The sequence below is a fragment of the Schistocerca cancellata genome, chromosome 1 (genome assembly GCF_023864275.1).
Source record: "Schistocerca cancellata isolate TAMUIC-IGC-003103 chromosome 1, iqSchCanc2.1, whole genome shotgun sequence".
Taxonomy (NCBI): Eukaryota; Metazoa; Arthropoda; class Insecta; order Orthoptera; family Acrididae; genus Schistocerca; species Schistocerca cancellata.
In genome coordinates, this window is record NC_064626.1 from 1,134,744,467 (window position 1) to 1,134,756,209 (window position 11,743).

The following is an 11,743-nucleotide window of genomic DNA, read 5'->3' on the forward strand; positions in this document are numbered from 1 at the left end:
ATCGAGTAGCTAATGAATAATGTCATTGTGTAATAGAAGGGAAAAAGCTTTATGGCAAAAACCGTCTATAAGGAGGACACATTATGAAAAATCAAAGAGTGTTTAATGTGTCAATAAAGAGTAGGGAGTCAAAACTGCAGAGGTAGGACAAGACTTGCATACAGTAAACAGGTTGAAATTGATACAAAACTTCCTTTAGTGCTTGTAAACAAGAGGCGCAGGTAAAGAGGTATGTCCCATCACAACACATTTTTGAAAGGCATTCGATGACATACCACAGTCATACAGAACATATTGACAGATATGTAACTGGCTAGAAAAATATTTGATTAGTGGTGCCCAGTATGTCATATTATACAACAAATGGTCAACAGAAACGATAGAAGTATCGGATGCGAGGAATGAAAGTATAAAAGGAACTCTACTGTTATCAGTATACGTGTACGATTTATCAGACAGGATTAACAGCAGTGTAGGATGATGCTGTTATGTGCGGGAATGCATCGTCATTGGACGATCTAAAGGAAATGTAGAAAGACATGTGCGAAATGCGCACAAGGTGTATTGATTGGTAGAAAGGAAAATCAGAAAGACTTGTGCGAAATGCACACCAGGTGTATTGATTGGTAGTTCTCCTTGAATGTGGAGGAAGGCAAGACAATTCCTGTAACGAAGAGAAATAATCTGGTAGTATCCCATTACAACCCAAGTGTTCAATATCCAAGGCATGTCATATTATTAAGTATTAGGGGGTAATACTCGGAACCAATATCAATAGAAATGATTACATAAAATCGGCATTGGCGAAGGTAAATGGAAGACAGATTTCGTGTAAGGATTCTAAAAAAGCGCAATTTCTTGTTCAGTACCTCCAAGACTCTAGTGTGGGCAGTTCTACTGCTCCAGCATTTGGAGACCTCGATAGTAGGCCCAGCAACAGACATCGATAAAATTCGGAGACGCGCCGCTAGGATCGTAACAGAGCAGTATAGCCAGCATAAAAGTGTAACAGAAACTCTTAGAAGAAAGACAATATAGTTCTCACAAAAAACTTTTGGGTAAATTTAGAGAACATGTGTTCTAAGAAGAATGTGCAACTGTTATTGTATACTAGTGAACCACCCTGCAAAGCGCTATCAGATAGAGGTGAAAAACTAACAATGTTGCCAATTGGTTCTTTGGCGAACTATGCCACGATGATCGTGTCACTGAGGTAAACATTCGAAGTACTAAGCTGACAAGACTTGTACGACTTCAAAGTATGACATCTTTTCTCCGTTATCCGCTTTTGATTAAACAAAGCCTATGTATTGCCCTATGCTATGCTCAAGTTAACTGTGCAAACGCCAAGAAAGTTTGTCTCGTAGTTTTGGAGATTTTCATGTTCAAACAGACAGACAGACTCAGAGCTTTTAAAAATAATCTTATTCTAGTCTGTAACGGTCCCTACATCACCAGCAGTCAGTTTTTGGCAAATAATTTCAATGTACAGACACTACGGTTTTACAGTTTTATTATTAGTACAGATATGGATCTCATTGAGGTATCAAGAGTGTCATTCTTGCGTCGCTCATTAAGAGAATGTAATATGACATCAAATCGTTAATATTCATGTGAAGCATACTCCAGCATGAACTATATTGTCGCTTTTGTGGCGTATGTAAAAAAGCAGACAGAGGGGTTAGTAATTATGCAGACATGAAAATATTTACAAAGACTAACGTGGAAATCAGTCTTGGGTATGATGGCTGCAACGACAACAACACATAGAATTTGTAAAATTCGCTTACTGTGCATGTACATTTAAATAACCAGTAAATAAAATAAATACTATTGTTCTACGGACGCATCTGATTCTTCCCTCTAACAGAAGATCTGGATTACCAGGCAAGTCCAAATAACCAGCTAGGGCGAAATTCGTATAGAAAAGCAGAGAGACTAGACGCCAGCCACGCCACTGTGAATGTGTACTCACGTGAAGGTGGGCGGCGGGTTCCCCTGGGCGGCGCAGCCCATCGTCACGTCGCGGCCCTGCTCCACTGTGAGTGACGTCACGGACCGCTGAGTCAGCCGCGGCGGCATGCCACTCGTCGGCTCTGCACAGGGAAACAGCCAACAATGCAGCACAGTGCTCCGGTTACCGTCAGCACTAAATAATGTGTGCAGATTCCTGGATCTGTACTAGATGTACACATCCTCATCTGATCGTCTCTCATTTGACTGCAACATACATTCGCTACAATGGTTTGATACCGAGTCCATGTCACCCAGTTAGGAGCTAAAACTAAGTGAGAGATTTAGTAACATTTGTATACCTTTCCAACTCCTCGTGTGCGAGAGATATGGTAGCATAAACACAAAATGTGGTATAATTAATAGCAGAAAATAAATGGTAAATTTTTTTTCTAGTATCTTAAATATACACTCCTCATCACAAAGAGCTGCATCCGGGACAAGGAGGATTGCAGTCATCGTTGGCAGGCAAGTAGATGGTACCACACACACAAAATGGTTACACTTTCAACAAGGAAGGACCAACATACAGGGTGAATATTAATAAAACCGACAAACTACAGAGACAGATTCCTAACTGGAAATTGAGGGTTGGGTTGTTATTTTTTTTTTGGGGGGGGGGGGGGGGAAGAGACCAAACTCAAGGTCGTCGGTCTCGTCGGATGAGGAAAGGATGGGGAAGGAAGTCGGCCGTGCCCTTTCAATGGAACCATCCATGCCTGGAGCGATTTAGAGAAATAACAAAAGACCCAAATCAGGATGGCCGGAGGCAGGATTGAACCGTCGTCCTCCCGAATGCTAGTCCAGTGTGCTAACCACGCCGGCCAGTATGGCCGAGTGGTTCTAGGCGCTTCAGTCTGGAGCCGCGAGACTGCTTCCGCTCGCAGTTTCGAATCCTGACTCGGGCATGGATGAGGGTGACGCGCTTAGGTTCGTTAGGTTCAATTAGTTCTAAGTTCTAGGGGACTGATGACATCAGATGTTAAGTCCCATGATACTCAGAATCATCTGAACCATTTTTGTGCTACCCTCTGCGCCACCTCGCTCTGTGTTTGAAATGGAAATTTGTGGTAAGTTCTAATGGGACCAAACTGCTAAGATCATCGGTCCTTAAGCTTACACAGTACCTAATCTAAATTAAACTAACTTACGCTATGGACAACACACACAGCCAGGACTCGAACCTCCGACGGTGGGAGCCGCACGGACCGTGACAAGGCGCCTCAGACCGCACGGCTACCCTGCGCGGCTCGCTCGGTGGAAATTTAGGTAAAAAGGTCCTATGAACATGTGTCCAGGAATGCATTGTTGGTACGGTGGATGGTGCTGACGAATTAAAGTTCCTTTGACCAAGTGCCGTGTTTTCCTTGTGTGTTGCAGGCTGCATGATTGACACAATGCACTGTAAGCAGTAGAATGGCCCAGTGTTCATGTTGGGAACAAGCTGAGACGGGCCCAGTCCTCCAAATCTGGTGTAGGCACAATCCGCCACCTCCTTGCACATTCGTCTGTCTGAGAGGACCCATGATCACACAAAGGCCCAAAAGAGCTTGAAACGTTGTGTGATATGATCGTTGTCTGCGAGGCTACTTGTTTTGATATAGCTGTACTGCCCCTCGACCTGCTGTTTATCGGTTTTATAAATGTTCACCCTGTGTATTGTGCTACATGGCGTCGGGCCACATGTTTGAGACTACAGGCATCTAGAAGTGCAGTATGTAGTCGTACAGGTCTCGGATTTGAAGCCCTTTGCATATGAACGCACAGATCCTACAGATTGGTGGGTAGAGATGGAGTTCTGATGACATAATCCATAACATCCCACACATTCTCGACTCGGAAGACATTGGGCGATGTGGCTGGCCGTGGCTGAATATCCACAACTACAAAGCAGGCTTGGTAGATGGCATTGGTATGAGGACAGGAGTTGTCCTGTTGAAATAGGGCACAGGCATGGGATTTCACAAACGGCAGAGCGATAGGTTGCAGGACCTCATCCACATACCATGCAGCTGTCACAGACATGCTGGCAACTCAGCTAAGGGGGTAGGTGCTGGAAGACTACAAACTGCACTTTGTGGCGCTTTCCACTATGCCTCCAACCACAGACGTTGTTGTCACCTCCAACGTGGAAGCTGGACTATCACTAAGGCTAACCTACCAACAGTCTGCAGGGCCCCAGGTCTGTCACTTTCAACACTAGCCAAGTCAGGCAAGACATTGTGTGGCTCTGGGTGGTAGGAATCATAAAAGTTGGTGTGTGGTGGGCGCTATGTCATGTAGCTACAAACCAGTGGTACTAGCACTTAAGGATTTAGAACAGAAGGTCCTATCTGCTGTTGGATTTGCCCACGTGTGGCGGACAACGCATCAGTGCGCCCTCCTCATGATGCATGTTGGTCATCCAGATCCTACATATTGTGCCATTGCCGCCTACAACGGGCAATAGTAGTGTCCATACGGTAATGCAATATGGAAATAGTACTACCCAACCTCCCACAACCCTATGATGCGACCCCTCTCGAATTCTGGGCACCCTACAGACAGACGTGTTGCCTGGGCATAGTGAATGTTCCGGTGATTCCATAACAACGCCATCCACTTTCATACTAATCAGCACTGCCATTGGAGTCCTCCTACATCAACTGATGCACACATCATCACAGCTCCACCCATGCTCCCTAACTGTGCGATCTACCATGTGTAATTAATTATTAGCATAGCTGATTGTGTGCAACATAGTCACCCACTTTGCAGTGTATTGGTAATGTCTATCTGGGTGCAGCTCTTTTTAACAATGAGTGTGTATACAGCGCAAACAAACTATGTATATAAAATTATAGACTGTTTAGAGGAGATAAAAAGGAACAATTTTTTATCTGACAAAACTGTCACAGACGCACCAATTCCTGGTTGGGGGTCGATGAAGATTTGAGCTAGTGACATTCAGAGATGATGCTGAAACTGCCGTGTGATGAATATCGTTTTATAGCTGTTACTGACCTATGGATTTCTTTTCGTGGTTAGTTAGTTACATGTTCCCGGGATCATTTAGCACAATAGATCGTAAGGAAGTGGAACGTGAAATTTTACATTCACATCACAAAGTAATTTGTGCGTATGGTTACATTATGAACATTTCTAAGCTATTTTTATATTACAAAAATGAAGTTACACTAATATTTCTTCTACGGAAAAGAAGGAGGTGTCAAGGAGGAACTTTCACAGTTTGTTTTCACATTTTACTGTGCTGTCTGTCAGACATTATACAGGGTGTAACATAATTAATGGCGTAAACGCATACAGTTGAACGTACACGATACTAGAAGCAAAAAAGTCTCAGTAAATATAGGGTCGAAAATGCATTCCTTAAGAACTTGAAACGTCCCCTTAGAAAAATTTATACACGACTGTGCTGATAAACCTCTTACACTATTTGCTTTTCAAACAGCTGAGCAAAACTGAACGTACTCAAACATTCACTAAAGTGACACACAATATTTTTAGCGCAACGCAATCTGACTATCAAAGATCCCTGCAAAAGAATGGCCCTGAGTAACATTAAACTATACCTTTCAGAAATCACTTACCTCACAAAAATCTTCGTTACTGGAACTACTGCAATACAGCAAGCGCCACTACTGCCAGCTAAATAAAAGATTCAAACTACTGAAACTTTGAGCACTTGTTCATCTTTGCTACTTTGAAACAACTCTTCTAACGATCAAGTGCTCGTAATTTCTAAGGTATGCGTTTTAGAACATATGTTTGCTGGACATTTTTTTCTTATTTTGGTCCATGCTACCACTTCTCAAAATATGGAAAGCAAAGAACTTGCAGTAGAAGAGATTTGCTTCACAGTATCGACGATGAAAAATTGCTCGTAGCTCTTAAGGTATGCGTTTTCGACACTATGTTTACCTACTTACTTTCACCAGACAGGGAGCAATTCTTAGAAACTTCATCTTTATGTTTCGTCGCTCCCTGGCCCTAGGCCATGAGAATCTGCCTTTTGTGAAAGTCGCTTACGTCAGAGGATTTTCCCATTTGCGGCCAGTATCGTCGTTAAAATTATTCCCCATTCGTCTCTGCTTCACATATATCAGGGGGGGCTTAGAAACGCTTGTGAGCCGTGCCGTGGCACAAGTGGTATAGCGCTCAGCCTCGCTGCACACTGCCCACACCACACTCTGCTGCCTGTGCGTGAGGAGCCGGCCTGTGCAGCCGAGCGGTTCTAGGCGCTACAGTCTGGAACCGAGCGACCGCTACTGTCGCAGGTTCGAATCCTGCCTCGGGCATGGATGTGTGTGATGTCCTTAGGTTAGTTAGGTTTAAGTAGTTCTAAGTTCTAGGGGACTGATGACCTCAGAAGTTAAGTCCCATAGTGCTCAGAGCCATTTTTGTGCGTGAGGAGGGGAAAGATGAGACAACTTTTCAGTATTGATGAATTATTTTAGGCGCGCTGAATACGTAATATAATTTTTATCTGGTGCAGACTGTCAGCATCCGTACAGATGCAGTTTCACAGATTTTCGCACTCAGCTTGCCACGTAATTGTGATTTATTTAGTTTCACAATCTGAAAATGCAGTTTCATACGTATATGTCGATCGAAATATTGTAATACTTTTGCAACCTCATTATGAAGACGTGGAAACTCTACCTGAGGAAAACAATGTAGGCGTCGTGGACAGTTTTAATGCATAAGGATTTGTTGTTAAAACTGGAATTGTTTTACAGTTCAGTCAGTTACATCTGCACATGCACAGGAGAGCTTTCAACTGATACAGCAAATGGTCTTTAAATTAGCTCGGAAGCGTAAAATTAGCAGCGTCCTCTAAACGTTTAGGAAACTATCCTTGTAATTCCTTCACAGCCGCAATGGATTCTTGAAACCGCATATTTTCTTTAACGAACTTGACTGTGATCGTCAGAATGTGTCCCATCTACAATGTGATTTTCTTTTTAAATGCATCCCCATCTAATCAGAAAGACCGTGTTCAGACCTTGCAATCTCTTACGGTGCACAGGGCGCAGTTAAGTCCACTTAAAATGCGAGGTCTGCAATTCATTCTGGAAGTTCTAATTTTCGTTCCTACTCTCCTTCTTCCTCCATAAATTCAACGCTAGTAGGTCTGAAATGGAAAAATCTCTACAGTCATGCCCCTTGACATAACCAAAGTACTTTGCAGCGATGTATGAAGTACCCAAATTGTTGCAACTGACAGTGAAATAATACATGCGACTTCAGATATTTTGCTATTCACACCACCAATTTATTGAAGTGATACACGCCTCCAAATGTAATACAAAGTGCTTCTTGTTGTACAGAACAATGAATCCCTTCTGTCGGTCATTGTAATTTTTTCCTCTTTCATTGACAGCTAAATCATTAAATTCATTCCATGTGGTACTGTAATAACGTTTCATAGCAAAGTTGCAGTACCCGTCGCTTATGTGACTGCATAATATGTACTGAAAGTTCTCATCCCTCTATTCCGTCTTTCCTAATCGTTTTTAAACGTTTGTGACGATAGATCGCTAGAGTGCCTCTTTTTGTACAAACGTCATCTGGACCAAGAACAAGCTAAAGGTAAACAGCGCTGACAACATGATTCTGTCGATATGAAGAGATTTGTGCCGGCAGTACGGAATGAACTGGCGTGTTGTACAGGGTACTTCCGAGAGGGAACGGGCTAAGCCGAGAGAGGCCGAGCCTTGGCCCACACGCGGCCCACACATCCGCCCGGGAAAAGTTTCGCATGCTTATGACCTGTCTTGGCTTATACAGGGTGTTACAAAAAGGTACGGCCAAACTTTCAGGAAACATTCCTCACACACAAATAAAGAAAAGATGTTATAAGACATGTGTCCGGAAATGCTTAATTTCCATGTTAGAGCTCATTTTAGTTTCGTCGGTATGTACTGTACTTCCTCGATTCACCGCCAGTTGGCCCAATTGAAGGAAGGAAATGTTGACTTCGGTGCTTGTGTTGACATGCGACTCATTGCTCTACAGTACCAGCATCAACCACATCAGTACGTAGCATCAACAGGTTAGTGTTCATCACGAACGTGGTTTTGCAGTCAGTGCAATGTTTACAAATGCGGAGTTGGCAGATGCCCAATTGATTTATGGATTAGCACGGGGCAATAGCCGTGGCGTGGTACGTTTGTATCGAGACAGATTTTCAGAACGAAGGTGTCCCGACAGGAAGACGTTCGAAACAATTGATCGGCGTCTTAGGGAGCACGGAACATTCCAGCCTATGAATCGCGACTGGGGAAGACCTAGAACTACGAGGACACCTGCAATGTACGAGGCAATTCTTCGTGCCGTTGGCGATAACCCAAATGTCAGCGTCACAGAAGTTGCTGCTGTACAAGGTAACGTTGACCACGTCACTGTATGGAGAGTGCTACGGGAGAACCAGTTGTTTTCGTACCATGTACAGTGTGTGCAGGCACTATCAGCAGCTGATTGGCCTCCACGGGTACACTTCTGCGGATGGTTCATCCAACAATGTGTCAATCCCCATTTCAGTGCAAATGTTCTCTTTACGGATGAGGCTTCATTCCAACGTGATCAAATTGTAAATCTTCACAATCAATATGTGTGGGCTGACGAGAACCCGCACGCAATTGTGCAATCACGTCATCAACACAGATTTTCTGTGAACGTTTGCGCAGGCATTGTTGATTGGGCCCCACGTTCTTGCACCTACGCTCAATGGAGCACGTTATCATGATTTCATACGGGATACTCTACCTGTGCTGCTAGAACATGTGCCTTTACAAGTACGACACAACATGTGGTTCACGCACTATGGAGCTCCTGCACATTTCAGTCGAAGTGTTCGTACGCTTCTCAACAACAGATTCGGTGACCGACGGATTGGTAGAGGCAGACCAGTTCCATGGCGCCACGCTCTCCTGACCTCAACTCTCTTGACTTTCATTTATGGGGGCATTTGAAAGCTCTTGTCTATGCAACCCCGGTACCAAATGTATATACTCTTCGTGCTCGTATTGTGGACAGCTGTGATACAATACGCCATTCTCCAGGACTGCATCAGCGCATCAGGGATTCCATGCGACGGAGGATGGATGCATGTATCCTCGCTAACGGAGGACATTTTGAACATTTTATGTAACAAAGTGTTTGAAGTCACGCAGGTACGTTCTGTTGCTGTGTGTTTCCATTCCATGATTAATGTGATTTGAAGAGAAGTAATAAAATGAGCTCTAACATGGAAAGTAAGCGTTTCCGGACACTTGTCCACATAACATATTTTCTTTCTTTGTGTGTGAGGAATGTTTTCTGAAAGTTTGGCCGTACTTTTTTGTAACACCCTGTATACTTTCCTTACTATACCATGTGCCCAAAATTTCACCATGAGGTATGACAATGGGCGTTCGCGAATTTTTTTCTAGGTCAATTTCTGCTGAAAAAATACGGAATTTGTTGTGGGACATCGCGAAATAGTCCTGATTCAGCCTCTATAGTTTCATGATGTTCTAATAGGTGGTGGCGCTATACATAGACCTCAAAATGGCATCTGTAACGGAGGTGCGTTCCATCAGAGAACTGTCACTGAACTTCTTTTGGCGGAAAACTTGAGCATTGCAGATATTCGTAGGCGCTTGCACAATGTTTGCAGAGACCTGGCAGTAAACAAAAGCACGATGAGCAGTTGGGCGAGGCGTTTGTCGTCATGGCAACAAGGTCGCGCAGACATGTACAATCTCACACGCGTCGTCCGGCTACCCACAGCTGTGGACTCTGCAGTCTTGTAACATGTGGGCAATCTCATTTTAAGTAATCGCTGGATCACAAACAAACACCTTGTAGCACAACTGGACGTCTCTGTTGGTAGTGCTGACACACTCTTGCAATAATTGGGGCACTCAAAGGTGTGTGCCAGCAGGGTTTCTCGCCGCCTAACAGAAGAACATAAAGAATAACGGAGGACATCAGTGCGGAATTGCTTGGGCGCTAGGAGGCATATACGGACAATTTTTTGTCGAACGTCGTCACAGGCGATGAAATATGGGTTCACCACTACGAAACTGAAAAAAAAAAAACGGCAGTCCGTGGAGGGGCGCCTCTCCACCTCTCCTCTGAAGAAAAAGTTCAAAGTCGCTCCCTCAGTCGGTACAGTGATGGCAACGGTCCTCTGGCACTCTGAAGGAGTTATTCTGTTTTATGTCCACCCTCAAGGTGGGTTGGGTTGGGTTGTTTCGGGGAGAAGACCAGACAGCGAGGTCATCGGTGTGATCGGATTAGGGAAGGATAGGGAAGGAAGTCGGCCGTGCCCTTTCAAAGGAACCATCCCACCATTCGCCTAGAGCGATTTAGGGAAATCACGGAAAACCTAAATCAGGATGGCCGGACGCTGGATTGAACCGTCGTCCTCCCGAATGCGAGTCCAGTATGCTAGCCACTGCGCCACCTCGCTCGGTCCCTCAACGTGGAACTGTGCTATCTTAGGAAAATTGAAGAAGAGACTTCAGCGCGTTCGTCGCCACAAAAATTGAAACGAACTTCTCTTTCTCCATGACAGCGCAAAGGCCTCACACAAGACTGCACACCCGAGAAGAACTCACAAAACTTCATTGCACTGTTCTTCCTCGTCCACGCTACAGCCCTAATCTCAGACCTTCCGACTTCCATCTGTTTGGCCCAACAAAGGATGCGCTCTGTAGGAGTTGATGGGGAGGTAATTGATGCAGTGAGACTTTGTCTCCGACGTCGAAGAGTAGAATGGCACCATGAAGGCACACAGGGCTTCGCAGTGAGGTGGCGTTAGTCCGTCGCATTGGACGGAGATTTTGTTGAAACATAGGGTTTTGTAGATAAAAGATAGGGGAACAAATGGTGTATTGAAAAAGAAAGAGTTTTGCAAAACTTTTTGAACGCCCCTCGTAAATTTCGCGGTGAACAGTGGTCGTAATGTTTTGGCTCATTAGTGTAGACAGTTGTATTGAAACTAGAAAAAAACAACACCGGAGTAAGGTTCAGAAGTTTAGTTTAGTTACAGACGAATGGACATGCAATACTTATTTTAAAAGAGTAAACAACTAGCTCCCACGAGCATTAGATTTACATTTATTTTAAAACCACAAGGAAAGGGAACTAACGTATGAGAAGGGAGGGGGTGAAGGGCGGAGGCGCCAAATGATATGTCGCTTGTGTATAAAACTGAAACAATGTTCCCAAACAGACTCCGGTAATCGGCAAGACACATTTTTTATTTCTTCTCCCTCTAATTTTCCTTTTCTAATTTCTTCTTCGTTTCTTGGAATGCTTGCTCATCGTATAGACAAATAATAACGGAGCAAGCTACAAACCTCTCTCACTCCATTCTCAAATATTCGTGTTCTTTCAAGTGCTTCGACTCTTTCAACTGCGGTCTGATTTCTCTACAAGATAATCTCCCACTTCCTGTATTTTATTCCTGCTACCTTCAGACTTTCACAGAAAGTACTACAGTCAGCTTTGGCAAAGGCTTTCTTTAAATCTACCAATGCTATAAACGTATTTTTGCCTTTCTTCCCGTCTTTCTTGTTAGATAAGTCGTAGGATTAGTATTTCTTCGCGTGTTTTAACGTTTATGTGGAACCTAAACTGAACGTTCTGGAAATGTGTAGTGGTAATATATGTAAAACAAGCTTTACAATTAATAAATCTTGGTTATTAATTACTCAAGTTCGTAAAAACAGAACCACAA